This window comes from Schistocerca cancellata, chromosome 2 (genome assembly GCF_023864275.1).
Source record: "Schistocerca cancellata isolate TAMUIC-IGC-003103 chromosome 2, iqSchCanc2.1, whole genome shotgun sequence".
Classification (NCBI taxonomy): Eukaryota; Metazoa; Arthropoda; class Insecta; order Orthoptera; family Acrididae; genus Schistocerca; species Schistocerca cancellata.
The window spans coordinates 834,056,220-834,076,223 of NC_064627.1; the positions used below are offsets into that span (position 1 = coordinate 834,056,220).

At 38.3% G+C, this 20,004-nt stretch overlaps 1 protein-coding gene across 4 annotated transcripts in view; it reads left to right on the forward strand.

Moving 5' to 3' along the window:
* The first annotated feature begins 464 nt into the window (after positions 1–464).
* LOC126162737 (protein kinase C-binding protein 1) overlaps positions 465–20,004 on the forward strand; it is a 288,265-nt gene continuing 268,725 nt past the window's right edge. The window contains exon 1 of one of the 4 annotated variants that reach the window (XM_049919405.1): positions 465–560. The gene's annotated coding sequence lies outside the window, so the exon portion shown is untranslated. Of the gene's footprint in view, positions 561–657; positions 792–20,004 lie in introns of those variants that run through there. The other 3 variants (XM_049919404.1, XM_049919407.1, XM_049919406.1) reach the window with 3 other exon arrangements.

The window sequence follows — 20,004 nt, forward strand, 5'->3', positions numbered from 1 at the left end:
GCTGCAGTTTTATGTACCAAAGTATGTTTCTGTGTCATCTGACATCAGCTTCATTGTTTGTAGCTACTTTGGGAACAAACTGCAGCTTAAAATACATAGCCTATAGGCCACATTTTTTTTATCTGTACCTCCTGAAAGTACCTACAATACATTGCGTGTAAAAGCTTGTCTTCAATTAATTCCTAATTGATAGGAGTTGCATATTATATGTATATAGTAAGGGGCATTGCTTATGGTCAAGCAACATTTCTGTTTTGTACGTTTATACTAGAAGATAAATCGTGAAATGAAATGCATTTTAGTGGAACAATATAACGATTCAATTAAACAGTGTGATTCGCTCTTGTACATGAACTTTTAAGTACATCGAACTGTTGTGGTTATCCTCATTCGTTTGGTCATCACGACAGCATTCGTTTTCTTCGTCTTCCACAGCAGCCCTTTTTACCCATCATTCACCGCGATTCACTGGCGAGAGAATGGTACTTGTACAAAGAAGGGCGCCGTTGTGTATTGGGTTGGATTCCCGCTAAAGAGGAAGAATAAATTGCGTTCTTGAGGTTGGTTTTATATCTATCATGTTGTACGTAGATATAGGCGCCATCTGCAACTTATCGTTATATCGACATTTCATTTTAGTCGTAAGTTCGCGTGTCCATTCCGTGCATTGGAGTATCTAAGCGGGGAACATGAATTGTTTTTACATAACTTGGAACAAAACTGTGGGTGAACGCTTGGGAACAGGTTCAGATTTGAGAAGTGGGCGAATTCGTAGTCGAAGCGTGGAATAGGTAATTATCAAAGTTTGCAGAAATGAAAATGAAGAACTGAAGGGAAAGTGCTACAATAGATAGTACAATACGTTTTGAAGTTGTTGTGCATAGTAATGTAAATAAACTGTTCATTGTGGACACAACGTACTAAGAAATCTGATACAAACTCAGACGATAACACACAATGTTTACACATTGTATCACAATATATTTTAGAATTGTGATCAGTTGTACGATGTTATAACTTTAAATACGAAACTTGTGTTGTGGCGGTACGTAGGATTTCCAGATACGATTAACATATCAATTGTTGATGCTTTTAAGCTGCAGAAGAAATTTAATGGTATGATTAATAACCTCTCACATAGTTTCTGCATTCACAATTAATTGTGTGTTGTAGGACATTCGTTTTGTGTTGTGACTTGTGAAGGGAATAATTTTTTTATTGTTGTCATAACATGCAGAATCTCACTTTTATAACCCATTTTAAATTTAGACAAAGCTTCGCACCATGCAAGCCGTCCTGTTTGTTCTATCAGGGAGAGAGATCAGACCAACAAAAGTAGCTGTAACACATGTTGTTATACTGCTGTTTTGCGACCTATTCTGAGTTTCGTTTATTTTTCGGTCTAACTTAAGCATAACGTACTAGTTCTGCAAGTGCAGTTGGACAGGTCAAAATAACATAACATACAGTTGCTGGAGGCCTTGGTAGTTCACAGCGTTTTGCAAGCAGAAATAAAACTTACTTTTACTTTTTTATTTGTATGACTGTGATTTCGTTACCGAATTTAATTAGCCTTTTTGACGTTGATGCATATGAAACTGATGTGTAGGCTAATCTACCAGTAGTGTTATTAGTTTACTGATTGCTGATTTGTGTTAGTGTCACAGTTTCAGGGGAATACAGTATTTAGGGCATATGTACTTCTGCATGTCTTGTGAACTATAGAATCTATCAGATAAAGTGTGAGGGCTGATTATGTAGGGGGAAGAGGGAAGTAGGAGGGTCGAGAATGTAGTTGGTCATGCAAAAAAGAAATTATACAAGAAATACGCCTATTGGAATACTGAACTTATTTAATGAATGTAGGTTGAAAGTAGCCATTAGCTTGTAAAGCATTAAAAACAACCTATGTAGACATGGCAGTTTTCCATAGTCTGTAGTTGAATGATGATTAGTTACTTATGTAGGAGTCCTTGTTTAAATGGTGCATAAGCTGTTATTTTAAGCTACACAACAAACACTATTGCAATACTGCCAAGAATGTGACTTACTATTCACATCTAATGCCATCTGGGAATATTATTTGCTAGTGTGATAACTATCTTTTTATAGCATTATTCTTTAAAAGAATGTAGTCCATGTAATTCTTGTGTGTAGCCCGTGGTACCAATGGAACATGGAGTAAACAGAAACATTTAAAAATTCATGTAGACTACATAATTATATTATTTGAATATAATAGAGGGAAACATTCCACGTGGGAAAAATATATCTAAAAACAAAGATTCTGTAACTTACCAAACGAAAGCATTGGTACATTGATAGGGACAATAACAAATGTACCAACGCTTTCGTTTGGTAAGTTACAGAATCTTTGTTTTTAGATATAATTATATTATTTATTGTATTAAGTATAGTTATTTAGAAGTCAGTTGTTATACTCGAATTTCAGGAGTTATTTTGATATGGTACTCTTGATGAAATTGAAAATAGAAATTTCCTAACAGAACAGTCCTCTCTTCTGAAAAATATAATGTTTCTGCATTCATTGTAGAAACTGCTGTAAGGTGAAATACATTTTTCAAAAGACTATTTTCATTTAATGACTATATTAATATTTATTCATGTATGTCATTCGCAGAAGAGGACAGTAACACATTAACAGTAGTTTGCATACGTATGAAAATGTTAGGGTCCTTTATAAGATTTTTAGTTTCTTAGAATTGTGCTGGATAAGGAAACTGCAGTATAATAAACACACTTTTGGATTGTGGTGCATAGTTAACACCTATAGAAATTATTTATTACTTGATTGTGGTAAGAGATGCAGAAGTTTAAGTTGGGTTCATTGAGTTTTATGTGAGGTGATGCAGGAAACATCAGCATTTGAATTCTGATCACCTTGGATTGAGTATCACATGAGAAATATGTTAACACCGTTGTGTCATGACTTTTCCATTTCTATGCTATGTAACTTCAGATAGACAACATCACAACAACAATACAGAGACTTGGCTGTGACATTGCGTGCTAGGAAAATACATGTGGACTACATGTTCGTGAAGCAGTAAACAAGGCGTAAAAGTTTCTCCACGTATTAATGAGAGTTCTGAAGAGGGGCAAGCAAGGGCACAATGGAGAAAACCTACATGTCTCTCGTAAGAGTCCATTTGGAGTATGCTGCAGGGGTATTGGATCCCCATCAAAGTTACCTGGCAACACAGGCAGGGGGAGGGCAGTGGATGGCAGCCAGATGTATAAAGGGAGATTACAGAACAAGTAGTGTCACCGGAATGATTAAGAATTTGAAATGGGAATATCTCGCACAAAAAAATGTAAGGGCTAGACTTTGGGGAATTCACCAATCGTTCATGGATGAGGATGCATGGGGAAACATAGTCCAAAGATTGGTTACTGATAGACCGAGCGAGGTGGCGCAGTGGTTAGCACACTGGACTCGCATTCGGGAGGACGACGGTTCAATCCCGTCTCCGGCCATCCTGATTTAGGTTTTCCGTGATTTCCCTAAATCGTTTCAGGCAAATGCCGGGATGGTTCCTGTGAAAGGGCACGGCCGATTTCCTTCCCAATCCTTCCCTAACCCCGAGCTTGCGCTCCGTCTCTAATGACCTCGTTGTCGACGAGACGTTAAACACTAACCACCACCACCTTGGTTACTGATGAGGTATATCATGGAAGAGAAGACCATCAGTATAAAATACGTGTGAAATTATGGTACAACAGTGCAGATAAATAATCTTATTTGCTATAAGAGTAAAGGAATACAGCAAATTGTCAAGAGAGATTGTCAATCCATTTGTAGCAAGCACAACAAAATTTAAAACCTGTCACAACAGTGGCAAAGTCACTCTTTGAAATTGATAGTTTTAGACCTGTTGTACCATTAACTAGTGTTCGGACCACTGCAGGCTCATCATCACATGTTAGTATTATAGGAACTTTTTTTTTTTCTTCAAGATCATGTGCAGCTAGGTGCCAATGAAGATGTTTATCTGGAATGTAGACTTACCATATATGGAAGTGAAACGTGTATGATAAGCGGTCCGGGTGGCAAGAAGAAAATAGAAACTTCTGAATATAGTGCTGCAGAGGACTGCTGAAGGTTAGATGAGTATATCAAGTAGCAAATAAAGAGATACTGATTTGAATTGGGGGGGGGAGAAATTTATTGCACAGTTTAACTAAAAGAAGTGATCAGTTGATAGTAAACATTCAGATGTATGATGGAATTGTAAGTTTGGTGATGGACGCAAGTGTGGGGGGTAAAAATTATTGAGGGAGAACAGGGGATGAACACTGTAACCAGGTTTGAAAAGATATTGGCTGCTGTAGCTATTCAGAGACTACAACAGACTCTAGTGTCATGGTAATTGCATTGCATCTTAGTATCCATGACAAATTCTTTCCAATAATGTGCATGTTAGTCAGTTTATGTTCTCTCTCTCTCTCTCTCTCTCTCTCTCTCTCTCTCTCTCTCTCTCTCATCATTATTATGGGAAATCAATTGTAATTTTGGAACTGTCAGTGTAGGCCTACTGAACTCAAGCATATATGCACTGTGTGGAAATGAATCTACTAAATTTTAAACATTAACAATGTTATGTAGCCTTTGATTCAAGTATTAGAAACTTCACTGTATTTAAGAACTGATGTGACTTTAAATGTTTGTTGCAAAAATCTGAAGCTTTTTCTGCCACAGATGCAAATTCAGTGATCATTTTAATTCAGATTTATCCATTATCAAATAGTAATAATTATGTTAGGGGTTGGTGACTGGCTGCATTTAAAAGTATGTAAGAGTAACTGTGTCAATAACAAATTTTATTGACCAGGTTGCACCACATTTCAAGAACCGAAATTCCTGTCATCAGGTGCATCAAACTTACAGATTCATGAAAATTATCTATGAATTCAGCCACACCTGCCATCTTTCTTTTACTGAAAGAACTGGTCACCCTGTCATTGCTGGGAACCATATACCGTGTAGTGTGGTGTGTCTTGTTTCTGTGACCAAATTACATGATATGGTGGCAAAGATCCTGGATTCGGATTTAGGAGATGTGGGGTTCAAACCCCAATGTAGTCAACTGCATTTAAATTTTCCCAAAATCAATTAAACAAAATGCTGGAATGGATTATTTGATAAAGAAAGTGTTGCTTGCTTTCCTTCTTTGGCCTCGTGCAGCCAGAGTTTGTGTTTCACCTTTAATGAACTCATCTTTGACAGATACCACAAATATCATTCTTTGTGTTTTCTTTGTTGCTGTAATGGTTTGAGGTAAAGTGTATTCCATAGTTGGATACTGCTTAGGCCACCCACACTGCTGCCTGTACAAGCATCGCTTTCTCCTGTAATGTTCCTTGGAGAACCCCTGATGTTGTAGTATGTGCCACATGTTAACTTGGGTGCCAACAGCTGTGAACAAACAGCTCCTAAATATGTAACCAATGAAGCTGTCTGTGAAAGAAGTCATTAATCTGTTGATTATGGTACTTCTTTATAACCATTTAAGTATGTTTAATGGTGCTAGTTGACTTGATTTAGCAATATAGACAGACATACACCATGATAATTATGTGTAAGGACAATGATGCAAAATGTCACTGTGGTTACAAATAGATAATTTCCTCTTAATGTGTGGCAGCAGAGAGAGTCTGGGCAATGGCCAGATATGACATGAATTAGAAGATAATTCGGAATGACATCCATGAGAAAGAGAGAATGGTACAAAACTCTTGGAAAATCGTCACTGAAATTTTAGCAACAGATAAGATTTTAAAACTTGAGAAGATGACAGTTGTAGATACTGTAGTTGACAAGTTACAGATAACAATAGCACATACTAAAAATAAAAAGCATATAGGTGTAACAGAGAAGGGAAAGAAAAGATACAACAAATAGCAGAGAAGCAGCAGCAAGAAAACGAAAGATATTAGAAACTGAATACACAGGCCTACTTAAAACAAGGGGAAATAAACTGAACTGTGGGAAGACAATGAAAGAAGTTGAAACTGGGCAGTGTCAAGAACCAAGCACCTACTATAGGCTAAATATCTAAGGTGCCGATGGAGGAAGGTGAATCTGAACAGCATATTTGGTTAAGAAACAGGCACCAAGTTCCTGAGTATGTTGTTACTGAGCATGCTCAGCTGTAAGGCATTGTGTGCTACTGTTATGACTCTCTTCATTTATGAGCTGCATGTCCTATCCATAAATAGGAAGCTGGCGACAGTGGTCATGGAGTTTGTGAGCTGTGTTTGTGTGAATGTGTGTGTGTGATTTCTACTTCAGAAGAAGGCTCTTTGGCTGAAAGATTAAAAATGTAGCAGTCTTTTGGTTGTGCCAGTCTGTGGCTCAGTGAGTCTTCTATATGGTGAGCAGCAGTTGTTAGGTATTAAGAATTATTTTCAGCATGGTCCCCCTTAACAGGTGAAGGAGCTGGAGCATTTTGTGGTAGCATATTGCAATCATAATAACATAATAATAGGAATCTAATGACAATGAAATTGAGTGAAGTGACCATAGAGTCTGACCAGCGAATTTTAAGATTGGGAAAATGACGAAATGTTACTCTGATTGACATGGAAAGAATAGTGGGATGGGCCTTGTTTCAGGGTATTACTTAAGATAATCATAGCCTGAGTAGGACAGTTGGTTAATGACTTTCAGATCAGGATAGTAGTGTGTGTCAAGATGAAAGGTTTGTTGGTTTTGTGGTACACTAGTAGTTTCATGACAGTCTGATGTATTGGGGGAAACAGATTAGTGAACAAAACTTGTCATCCACCCTCCCCACCCCCCTTCCCCCCTCTTTCTGGTTGCTGTGAAGAGCTGCTTTGTGCTTCCCCTTCCTTGCAGTTTGGTAGGTTATGAATATGTACAGCAAAACACTCTCCAGAGATTTGTCTGTCATGTAATTCAATTTTTCTGATTTTACCATGCAGTTTTAGTTATTTAAAATGAGAGATGTGTTAAATACAAAATGAATGCAGACCTTATTTTTTGTTCACTTTCGTCAGCTTCACTAGCTGGTAATTGTATTGTAACCTTAAATCCCAACCTAGATATGGGCTGTGCTATATGTTGGAGGATTTGCTGAACAACCATTGCAAGTAAAAGAGCAGTAATAGGTCAGACTCGACAAAGGAATGTTGTTATGCTCATGTATTATACAGATATTACTTTGTCTACTGAGCTCAACAAATGGAAAAAATGAAACAATATGACAATCATGATTAATGTAGTACTGAGCTGTGTGATTTATGTAGCGTGAAGCTAAGTTTAGCTTGTCATAATTCCATGATTATTTGTATAGTATTGATGTGTTTGAGCTGTGAAACATTTCCAGGGGCATTTTGTACAGTCTGTGTCATTAGGTTCTATAATTAATGATGAGGGACGATGTGCACTGTATTCTTTACTTTATTGTTGAATTACATAGTTAAGTTTAGCAGCCATTGTATTGCCCAGTAGTGTAGTAATGTATGGCCAGATGGAGTTAGCTTATTGATTTCACCAGTGTAATCGTGGAAGATGGAATCTTTATCAGGAAACATTATCTGCATTGGGAAAATGAAGAGAAATAAATCAAATACTTACAGGTGTAATTTTGTGAGGGATTGATGTTAATCGTGTGGGAGGAGGAATATCAGGGTTTCACATACGATCATTCATGAAGTTATTAGAAATGGAGCACAAGCTGGGGTAGGATAAGAAAACAGAAGGAAATAGGCTGTATTTGTCAAAAAAAGAAAGAAAAAAAAAATGGATCACAGAATTTGCTTTAATTTAATCCATTGACATAATAAGTATTGTGTACATTTGGTTGTGCCTATCAGTACCAGATGTTGATGAGGACTGATGCAAACTTAGTAATGTGGTATGTAATGTCATAACATACAAGTACACTTGTGAGGAATGTGCTATAGATCCACTTCGGTAAAGAACTGGCGAGAGAGCATTGCCAGAGTATTCTGGAGCCACATTGCATGTGAGCACTACAGTGTGTTTTTCAGAAGTCTGCAAGAATGTGACAGCTTGTAAAGAACAGGAAACAGTGATGGCTGTGATGGTAGCAAGTGATGCAAAAGTTGTGATGGAATATTTTGTTAAAAAGAAAAAAGAGCGGGTGGCATTGGTAGCACGCAGGGTTATATAAAAAGCAAATGGGTGATGGATTGATGTCTAACATGATGCTACAAACTGTTTTTGGGTAGTATTGCCCAGTGATTTATGAAGAGCTGGCATAGAAAAACTCTATGCCCCTTATCAGCGGTAAAAACCAAACAAACTGAGTAGTTCCCCTTACATATATCAGTGACTCACGGCATCAGACTGCCTATTTCATGGTTTGCATTATCTTTAGTGTTTCTTCTAAAATGGTCCTTTGATTCCATAGGCTGTGATCCTTACTCTGTCTACTGCCATGCCATTCTGGCTCACATGTAGTTTATGAGTATGTAAATACCTACAAACATGCAGCAGTGGTGATCCTTTTTTACGCACAGGTTTAACTGTACTTTACTCCAATAAATTTGGAAATGTGTGCTCCCTGATACTACTGTTGATCATTGTTGTTGTTGTGGTCTTCAGTCCTGAGACTGGTTTGATGCAGCTCTCCATGCTACTCTATCCTGTGCAAGCTTCTTCATCTCCCAGTATCTACTGCAACCTACATCCTTCTGAATCTGCTTAGTGTATTCATCTCTTGGTCTCCCTCTACGATTTTTACCCTCCACACTGCCCTCCAATGCTAAATTTGTGATCCCTTGATGCCTCAAAACATGTCCTACCAACCGATCCCTTCTTCTAGTCAAGTTCTGCCACAAACTTCTCTTCTCCCCAATCCTATTCAATACCTCCTCATTAGTTACGTGATCTACCCACCTTATCTTCAGCATTCTTCTGTAGCACCACATTTCGAAAGCTTCTATTCTCTTCTTGTCCAAACTAGTTATCGTCCATGTTTCACTTCCATACATGGCTACACTCCATACAAATACTTTCAGAAACGACTTCCTGACACTTAAATCTATACTCGATGTTAACAAATTCCTCTTCTTGAGAAACGCTTTCCTTGCCATTGCCAGTCTACATTTTATATCCTCTCTACTTCGACCATCATCGGTTATTTTACTCCCTAAATAGCAAAACTCCTTTACTACTTTAAGTGTCTCATTTCCTAATCTAATTCCCTCAGCATCACCCGACTTAATTTGACTACATTCCATTATCCTCGTTTTGCTTTTGTTGATGTTCATCTTATATCCTCCTTTCAAGACACTGTCCATTCCGTTCAACTGCTCTTCCAAGTCCTTTGCTGTCTCTGCCAGAATTACAATGTCATCGGCGAACCTCAAAGTTTTTACTTCTTCTCCATGAATTTTAATACCTACTCCGAATTTTTCTTTTGTTTCCTTTACTGCTTGCTCAATATACAGATTGAATAACATCGGGGAGAGGCTACAACCCTGTCTTACTCCTTTCCCAACCACTGCTTCCCTTTCATGCCCCTCGACTCTTATAACTGCCATCTGGTTTCTGTACAAACTGTAAATAGCCTTTCGCTCCCTGTATTTTACCCCTGCCACCTTCAGAATTTGAAAGAGAGTATTCCAGTTAACATTGTCAAAAGCTTTCTCTAAGTCTACAAATGCTAGAAACGTAGGTTTGCCTTTTCTTAATCTTTCTTCTAAGATAAGTCGTAAGGTCAGTATTGCCTCATGTGTTCCAACATTTCTACGGAATCCAAACTGATCTTCCCCGAGGTCGGCTTCTACCAGTTTTTCCATTCGTCTGTAAAGAATTCGCGTTAGTATTTTGCAGCTGTGACTTATTAAACTGATAGTTCGGTAATTTTCACATCTGTCAACACCTGCTTTCTTTGGGATTGGAATTATTATATTCTTCTTGAAGTCTGAGGGTATTTTGCCTGTCTCATACATCGTGCTCACCAGATGGTAGAGTTTTGTCATGACTGGCTTTCCCGAGGCCATCAGTAGTTCAAATGGAATGTTGTCTACTCCCGGGGCCTTGTTTCGACTCAGGTCTTTCAGTGCTCTGTCAAACTCTTCACGCAGTATCTTATCTCCCATTTCGTCTTCATCTACATCCTCTTCCATTTCCATAATATTGTCCTCAAGTACATCGCCCTTGTATAAACCCTCTATATACTCCTTCCACCTTTCTGCCTTCCCTTCTTTGCTTAGAACTGGGTTTCCATCTGAGCTCTTGATGTTCTTGCAAGTGGTTCTCTTCTCTCCAAAGGTCTCTTTAATTTTCCTATAGGCAGTATCTATCTTACCCCTAGTGAGACAAGCCTCTACATCCTTACATTTGTCCTCTAGCCATCCCTGCGTAGCCATTTTGCACTTCCTGTCGATATCATTTTTGAGACATCTGTATTCCTTTTTGCCTGCTTCATTTACTGCATTTTTATATTTTCTCCTTTCATCAATTAAATTCAATATTTCTTCTGTTACCCAAGGATTTCTATTAGCCCTCGTCTTTTTACCTACTTGATCCTCTGCTGCCTTCACTACTTCATCCCTCAGAGCTACCCATTCTTCTTCTACTGTATTTCTTTCCCCCATTCCTGTCAATTGTTCCCTTATGCTCTCCCTGAAACTCTCTACAACCTCTGGTTCTTTCAGTTTATCCAGGTCCCATCTCCTTAAATTCCCACCTTTTTGCAGTTTCTTCAGTTTCAATCTGCAGTTCATAACCAATAGATTGTGGTCAGAATCCACATCTGCCCCAGGAAATGTCTTACAATTTAAAACCTGGTTCCTAAATCTCTGTCTTACCATTATATAATCTATCTGATACCTACTAGTATCTCCAGGATTCTTCCAGGTATACAACCTTCTATCATGATTCTTGAACCAAGTGTTGGCTATGATTAAGTTATGCTCTGTGCAAAATTCTACAAGGCGGCTTCCTCTTTCATTCCTTCCCCTCAATCCATATTCACCTACTATGTTTCCTTCTCTCCCTTTTCCTACTGACGAATTCCAGTCACCCATGACTATTAAATTTTCGTCTCCTTTCACTACCTGAATAATTTCTTTTATCTCGTCATACATTTCATCTATTTCTTCATCATCTGCAGAGGTAGTTGGCATATAAACTTGTACTACTGTAGTAGGCATGGGCTTTGTGTCTATCTTGGCCACAATAATGCGTTCACTATGCTGTTTGTAGTAGCTAACCCGCGCTCCTATTTTTTTATTCATTATTAAACCTACTCCTGCATTACCCCTATTTGATTTTGTATTTATAACCCTGTAATCACCTGACCAAAAGTCTTGTTCCTCCTGCCACCGAACTTCACTAATTCCCACTATATCTAATTTTAACCTATCCATTTCCCTTTTTAAATTTTCTAACCTACCTGCCCGATTAAGGGATCTGACATTCCACGCTCCGATCCGTAGGACGCCAGTTTTCTTTCTCCTGATAACGACGTCCTCCTGAGTAGTCCCCGCCCGGAGATCCGAATGGGGGACTATTTTACCTCCGGAATATTTTACCCAAGAGGACGCCATCATCATTTAATCAAACAGTAGAGCTGCATGCCCTCGGGAAAAATTACATCCGCAGTTTCCCCTTGCTTTTAGCCGTTCGCAGTACCAGCACAGCAAGGCCGTTTTGGTTAATGTTACAAGGCCAGATCAGTCCATCATCCAGACTGTTGCCCCTGCAACTACTGAAAAGGCTGCTGCCCCTCTTCAGGAACCACATGTTTGTCTGGCCTCTCAACAGATACCCCTCCGTTGTGGTTGCACCTACGGTACGGCCATCTGTATCGCTGAGGCACGCAAGCCTCCCCACCAACGGCAAGGTCCATGGTTCATGGGGGGTGTTGATCATATGGTTAATTATTTCAACTAATTCCTTATTGCATTTTGTAATTATAATACTACTCAGTCCATCCCAGCCAGATAGGGTCTTATTCTTTATTTATTATTTTTCCTATTTATTCCACACTCACTTCCTTAAATTCAAAAGCAGTTTCCAGCCTAAGGTAAGGCTTTACCATCTGGGGAAGACCTGCGTTATTAAGTGGATTCACAGCTGACAATATAAAATATTCAAAATATATATTGCAGATTCATTAAATATATTGCAGATTTTATCTGGATCTTTAATATGGTTTCCTTCATGTTGGATTCTGTCCATTTGAGCATCTAAGTTAGGGATGGCTTTGTGATATCTTTTTATTATATTCCATGTAGTCTTCCCTATATTTGTTGACTGAACTATTTCCTTATCTAGGATCTGTTTTCTTAAATTTGAGAGCTGTTCCTGAAATTGTTTTTTAGCTTGATTGTTCTTATCCGTAAATATTTGCAGTTTAGTTGACGTATGTAGCACACTTTGATCTTCGATATTTTGGCTGAGTTTAATCATGTAAGCTGGAAGAGTCAGTCTGGTGTTTTTTACATTTTGGTTGTGACTTACTACTTTCTTAATTTCTTTCATTGGGGAGCAAAAATTAAGATATTGTAAAATACTATCATAAAATTTGACCCATTTGTATTCAGACCCTTTTTGCTGAAGAACTAGTTGCCATTCCTCAGATGCTAGTTTATTTTTAAAAACATTAATGTTTTTCTCTTTAAGCATTCTTTTATGTTCTACAACCTGAGTCCTTTCTTGGATGATTGCGTGTTCATAGTCTACAAATTGACATTTGTGGTCTGAGTAGCGGAAGTCCACATTCCAGCATCTAATACTATCTTTTACCTCTTTACTTGGTATTATGTAGTCTGTTCTACTGGAAGTAGACTGAGTTACTCTTGTATCTGCATTTACTGCATTCATAAGATTATAGGAGTTAAGGGTATCCTTTAGCCTGCTGTTATGGTTATTGCAAGATGTTGCCTCTATATTCAAGTCACCAAGTATTGTTACCTCATTTGGGTCACAGTGTCCCACTATTCTACTAAAAATTTCTGTGAAACGCCCTACCTCTGATTTTGGTGGACGATAAATCCCAATAATTTTCTGTTTCACCGTGCCCTTTCCGCAAACTTTGATATGGAGTTGAACGCCTGTCACTTCAGTCAAGCCTTCATTGTTATACGATTCTAGATGGTTTAATCTATTTACTTTGAACTGCTCTCTAAAAAATACTGCTACACCTCCACTTCTATGATGCAGTCTACAGTAGCTATTTCCTAGGAAATAGCCATCTAGTTTAAAGTAAATAATTTCCTCAGATTTCAGTCCATGCTCGGTTAACACAACTACACGAGGTGAATGATCATTTACAAAAGTCTACAAAACATTGAGCTTATTTCTAAAATATTGTATATTTAAGTGCATGGCCCTTAATGGTACTTTTAGTTTGTCATTTTCAATTTCCTCCTGTACTGGATTGTTTATATTGGGCCAAATCCGGTTGGAGTTGGCCCTTTCCGTTAGTTTCCCTGCTAATTGGGATTTAGGGCGATAGCCCGTCTGTTTTCACAAATTATTACGTCAACAGCTTTGTTTATGTCTGATGCAATTCTCTTTTTACCAGATAGATTTAAATGTTGACCATGCATTGTGCAACTAGTGTTTTGATTGCTGTTGATGTCAAGAAGTCTTAAGTTTTTAAACTTGGAGCAGAAATGTTGTAATTTTTGAGTTGTTCATCGAATTTCAGTAAAGTAGTAAAGGAGTTTTGCTATTTGGGGAGCAAAATAACTGATGATGGTCGAAGTAGAGAGGATGTAAAATGTAGACTGGCAATGGGAAGGAAAGCGTTTCTGAAGAAGAGAAATTTGTTAACATCGAGTATAGATTTAAGTGTCAGGAAGTCATTTCTGAAAGTATTTGTATGGAGTGTAGCCATGTATGGAAGTGAAACATGGACGGTAAATAGTTTGGACAAAAGGAGAATAGAAGCTTTCGAAATGTGGTGCTACAAAAGAATGCTGAAGATTAGGTGGGTAGATCACATAACTAATGAGGAAGTATTGAATAGGATTGGGGAGAAGAGAAGTTTGTGGCACAACTTGACCAGAAGAAGGGATCGGTTGGTAGGACATGTTCTGAGGCATCAAGGGATCACCAATTTAGTATTGGAGGGCAGCGTGGAGGGTAAAAATCGTAGGGGGAGACCAAGAGATGAATACACTAAGTAGATTCAGAAGAATGTAGGTTGCAGTAGGTACTGGGAGATGAAGAAGCTTGCACAGGATAGAGTAGCATGGAGAGCTGCATCAAACCAGTCTCAGGACTGAAGACCACAACAACAACAACAACAACAACGAATTTCACTATTTACACAAGATCAGTCCGCCAGATCAAATCTCATAAGTAAATTCGCTACTATCACATTTGTAGTCGATAGCAACTGCAAGATAACGATCAGATTTCTTATAAATGCACTGGCCTCGTTGCAGTACACGTCATTTGATCCCTCTATGAGAACAACACAGTCACTCTTGGAGGAACTGGCACATTCTTTTTGAATATTGCTGGTTACATTTCTGAATTCCGCTCCAAGCCTAACAACAGCTGACACACTCACGTTCTCCTTAGCAGAGTTTGATACAAAATTTGAAACATTGCATGCATGGCTGTCTCTGAATGTTTTTAATTTGAATCCATGATGTATTTGATTTCGCATGGCTGAAGAATTGTTCTTTGGAGATTTCGTGTTTGTTTTCGTGATTTTTAACACTGCAGAGCTGTCTTCAACATTGTCAGACACAAGCTTTTTTTTGTTCAGATTTTGAATATTTACGGAACGTTGGTGCTCGTCTGCTATTCTTACACAATTTTTACCTGAATTGTCGTGTTCTATTTTTTCACCTGCAGCACATTTCTTGGGTTCACGTGATTTAACAGTTGCAGTACATTTATTTTCATTCACTTTTAAATTATTGCTGCTCCCCAGGATTTTGCATTTGTGCTCTAAAGCAGCACATTTCATTTGTAGTGCTTCAATATCGAGCCATTTGAACCACTTTGCAACATTTCAATTATTGAATACTTGTCACAAATGGCTTGTTAATGTCCACCATTTCTCTTATCTTGATTTGTGTATCTCACCGTCAGCCAGGGCTTTATGCCATCTCTACATATAATACACTAACAGTGCTCAATACTTTTGTTGATATGAATGCTACTCAGTGAGGACCACCTTTTGCCTCATTTATGATACATTGTTTGGAGGAATGAGTATACAGGTCATTGTCTAGTTTAATAAAAACTGACTAGCTTCATTTTAATTACAAATAATAGCTGTAGTCCATGAATATCAATCCACAAAAATAATAATGGACTTAAACAAGTTCAAATCAACTGTGAAGGATTACTTGGCTGAGCACTGTTTCTGTACAGTAAGGGAATACCTAGAAAAACAAAACTGCCTTACCAATTAAGACTGTTTTTATAAAATTTGTAGAGTAATAAAATCTTGTATAATTTAATCTTTTGTTAAAATGATCTCTGAAAAAAAGAAAAAAGAAATCAAGGAATGTGTATTGTAATTAATGAATGGTCCAATATCTTTTGTACACTGTACAGTCCTAGATTTACAAGACCAGTAAATAAATAAATAAATAAATATTCTGGAACATAGGTGTTTCTGTATTTACAGTAACTCCTATGTTAAATATGAAGAACAAATATTTGTAAGTTGTCTGTGAAGAGATTAACAGATAGTAAGGGTCACATGAAGTCGTGCAGATATTTTACATTTTTAGTTAAGCAAAAAGCTGTGCAATTCCTTCTCAAATAACCTATATATATTAGCAGTAATAGAAATTTGTTTTTATTAGGGTCAAGAGACAGATTAAGGAAAGGCAAACCTACATTTCTAGCATTTGTAGACTTGGAGAAAGCTTTTGACAATGTTGACTGGAATACTCTCTTTCAAATTCTGAAGGTGGCAGGGTAAAATACAGGGAGCAAAAGGCTGTTTAAAATTTGTACAGAAACCAGATGGCAGTTATAAGAGCCGAGGGGCATGGAAGGGAAGCAGTGGTTGGGAAGGGAGTGGGACAGGGTTGTACCCTATCTCCAATGTTATTCAATCTTTATATTGATCAAGAAGTAATGGAAATAAAAGAAAAATTTGGAGTAGGCATTAAAATCCATGAAGAAGAAATAAAAACTTTGAGTTTCCCCAATGACATTGTAATTCTGTCAGAGACAGCAAAGGACTTGGAAGAGCAGTTGAACGGAATGGACAGTGTCTTGAAAGGTGGATATAAGATGAACATCAACAAAAGCAAAACGAAGATAATGGAATGTAGTCGAATTAAGTCGGGTGATGCTGAGGGCATTAGATTAGGAAATGAGACACTTAAAGTAGTAAAGGAATTTTGCTATTTGGGGAGCAAAATAACTGATGATGGCCAAAGTAAAGAGGATATAAAATGTAGACTGGCAATGGCAAGGAAAGCATATCTGAAGAAGAGAAATTTCTTAATATCAAATGTAGATTTAAGTGTCAGGAAGTCATTTCTGAAAGTATTTGTATGGAGTGTAGCCATGTATGGAAGTGAAACATGGACATAAATAGTTTGGACAAGAAGAGAATAGAAGCTATCGAGATGTGGTGCTACAGAAGAATGGTGAAGATTAGATGGGTAGATCACATAACTAATGAGGAGGCCTTGAATAGAATTGGAGAGAAGGGAAATTTGTGGCACAACTTGACTAGAAGAAGGGATTGGTTGGTAGGACATGTTCTGAGGCATCAAGGGATCACCAATTTGGTATTGGAGGGCAGCGTGGAGGGTAAAAATCGTAGAGGGAGAACAAGAGATGAATACACTAAGTAGATTCAGAAGGATGTGGGTTGCAATAGTTACTGGTAGATGAAGAAGCTTGCACAGGATAGAGTAGGATGGAGAGCTGCATCAAACCAGTCTCAGGACTGAAGACGACGATGACAACAACAACAACAAGGGTCAAGAGAAGGAATTTATTAAATATTGAATAATTATTTTATGTTTCACAGACCAATGTAATGCTGATGATGTGGTTTTTTTTCTGTTCTTGTCCTTACTGGTGTGAGGGAACTAACAATGGTCAAGGTAAAAAAGATGTAGTCTGTCAGTCAAAAACTGGAAGGAATGCAGAATACCCATTTACAGCTCCATAACTTCTGGATTGGAACTGAGACAGTTTCCACCCACAAATTTATTTAAAAATTGATGTAAGTGAAAATAAAAGTGTTTCTAATGTGGTAAGTAGGATTGATTTTGTCCAAAAATTCACAAATTAAGCCTCTTCAGCTAGACTGATATTTTGGGCAGGTGCTTTGTCTCGAGTAAAGAAAATTTTGTTTTTCTTTTACAATCAAGCAGTTTGGTGCAGAATAGTTATGTGAGGTTTACCAGTTGTTTTTTTACCCTTATTAGGGTTATTGATAGAATGTTAACAATACGAGAATAACCCATTTTGCACCCTGGAAAACACTGGCTGTAACTGTCATGCCCTTTTGCCCACTGCTTTGAATGCTGTTTTCATTTCTGACATGGAATGATGATCCGATTTGTCATCCATGGTAATAAACTGGTGCACAAAATCACTTTTATTGTTTTTGTACAATGGTACAAAAACTGTGATTTTGAAAAGAGCTACACACGGATCATCTTTAATAGTGATACAGTCATTTTTCCGACACTTGGCTTGCATTCTTGTGCAAATACATATTCATAACAGTATCAAGATATTGTTAATATCAGTGCCAACTCTCTGCCACGCCTAAAACTTATCACCCTACTGTAGTGCCTTTCATCCTTCTTGTCCCTGATCAGAATCACTTCATATTCATTGCAAAATGTTCTAGTGTCAAGTAAAGATTTTGATTACATTTAGTTACATTAGTCATATTGCACAGATCATTTGGAGAGGAGTGTCAGGGATGTTGTAAGTAGCCAAAGATATACATTTAATTTAAAACCAATTCTACAAAATGAATTAACATTATGAAATATTAAATGCTAATGCTAACTATAAAGTAAACTAAAACAACATTATGAATAGTTCCCATGGAGATAAGACTAAGAGTGGCCCAACAGAATGGTTCTTTAATTCAGTCTTACATTTCACTACATTACCTACAAGACATTTAATATGCTCTTGCATGTTGTTGAATACATGTGTACCTATGTCTCCAATTCCTTTCTTTACTATTACTTTTTGTTTGGCTTACTTGGGACCTTGGGTCTCATTTTGACTCTTTGCATGGGTCTTCTGGTTCTTTTTAGCCCAGAATACTTTCATTTTCTGACTATGAGCAAGCTTCCTCTCATTTGTCCACTTCAGTCTGCTGATTCGTGTTCTCATTTTGCTGGTAAGGGGTATTCGTAATACCAGTTGTAGAGTGATGTGCCAGAATTTGTACATGTTCTGTATGGTTTCAAGTGGAATTTCAGATTGCTCTGGGTCTGATTTCACTATGGTAATATATTTGTTCCAGGAATCTTTCCCTCTATGTCTTGCAGTGAAGATCCTGTCTCAGGGGCTCATGTGGGTCAGAGGTTCACAGAAGGCCAGTGTCCTTTTCCTCATAGATGTGACTGTGTCTTCTTGGAGATAGCGCAACTCAGTGTTGTCTGATTCTGTAGGTGCTATCTTCTTCTGTTATTGTCCATTCCTTGAGCTCTATTTTCCTGAGTGGACTCTTCCTATTTATTCAGGAGCGTACAGTATGGAGGCCTTACTTCTGAGTTCTAACATTTAAGATTGTTGGAAAGGTACTTGCAGATATAAATGCTCTTACAGGAGTGATAGGCCCTCTCCAATTTGGCGCATATGTATCTACTGCCAAGTTCTCACTCTCATTTACTGAAATCCACTGTCCTGGATACTGGATAACAGGTATTTTACAAATGGTGGTACCTTCTAATTGAACTGAAGATGGGGCTCCCTTTACGTTAGTCGTGAAATCAATTTTTTGTACACTGATCCTCATACTGGTCTTAGCTGCTATGGTGTAGAGGCTCTGTTTTTGGTGAGTAAGTTGAAAGGTAAAGTTCTGCATTCTGGCGTAGATGGGCCAATTAGGTCTGACCGACTGCGTGCCATCCTCTGCCAATGGTGTCATTGGATGCAGTATGGAGGAGCATTGGGTCAGTGCATTGCTCTCCCGATTGTTACCAGGTTTCTTGACCTGGAAACCGCAAAAATTGGTCAAGTAACTCCTCAGTCGGCCACACGAGGCTGAGTGCATCCCGTACCAGTCCTCCCACCAAGGAAAAATCACTGGCAGTACCGGGATAAAGGCAGTCAGCCACGCTGACCACTCAGCTGCGGAGGTGGAAAGTTGGTGTGTAGCCTTTTCTATATTGTTGGTTAACAAGACAAGGTCATCTGCAAGGGCTAATGCAGGGTACATTGATGTTATCTTTATTGTATCCAATCTTCATTCCAGTTTCCAGCAGTAGTGTGCAAGTCTATTCCCTGATAATCTTCTCCAGTATAAGTTGAAGAGCATTCTTGAGAGGCCATCTGACTACCATTTGAGTGGTGACATTCTGTGTGTTCACTTCTAAGTTTGATGTTGGAGGTCATGTTCCTCAAAGTGGCCTGGACTAGTCTGACAGTCTTCTCGTCCAGGTCCAGTCTTGCAAGATGGGTATCGGGGCTTGCCCATCTATCGAATCACATGCCTTTTGAAAGTCCAGTAGGATGACCCGCGGATGTCTGCTATGACTGCATTATGTAAGGATGGGCTTGAGGTTTTGTTTTGCTCTGTGCAAGATGTACTGGCTTGAAAGCCAGTCTGATATTTACCGCATTGGGAGACAAGTTGGTTGGTGACAGTAGTTAGCAGGGCTCTCGAGAAAACCTTGTGACAGATACCGGACATATGCCTCTGTAGTTGTCGAGGTCTATAAAGTGCTATCAATTCCTGTTGGTCCTTTTTCATGCTGGACAGTAGCCAACTGTTCTGTGATATTTTCTCTCTTTGCCAACTTGTGTGCTGAAGCCACAGATGAGTACTGTGTTGCGGGATCTTGTCCAGA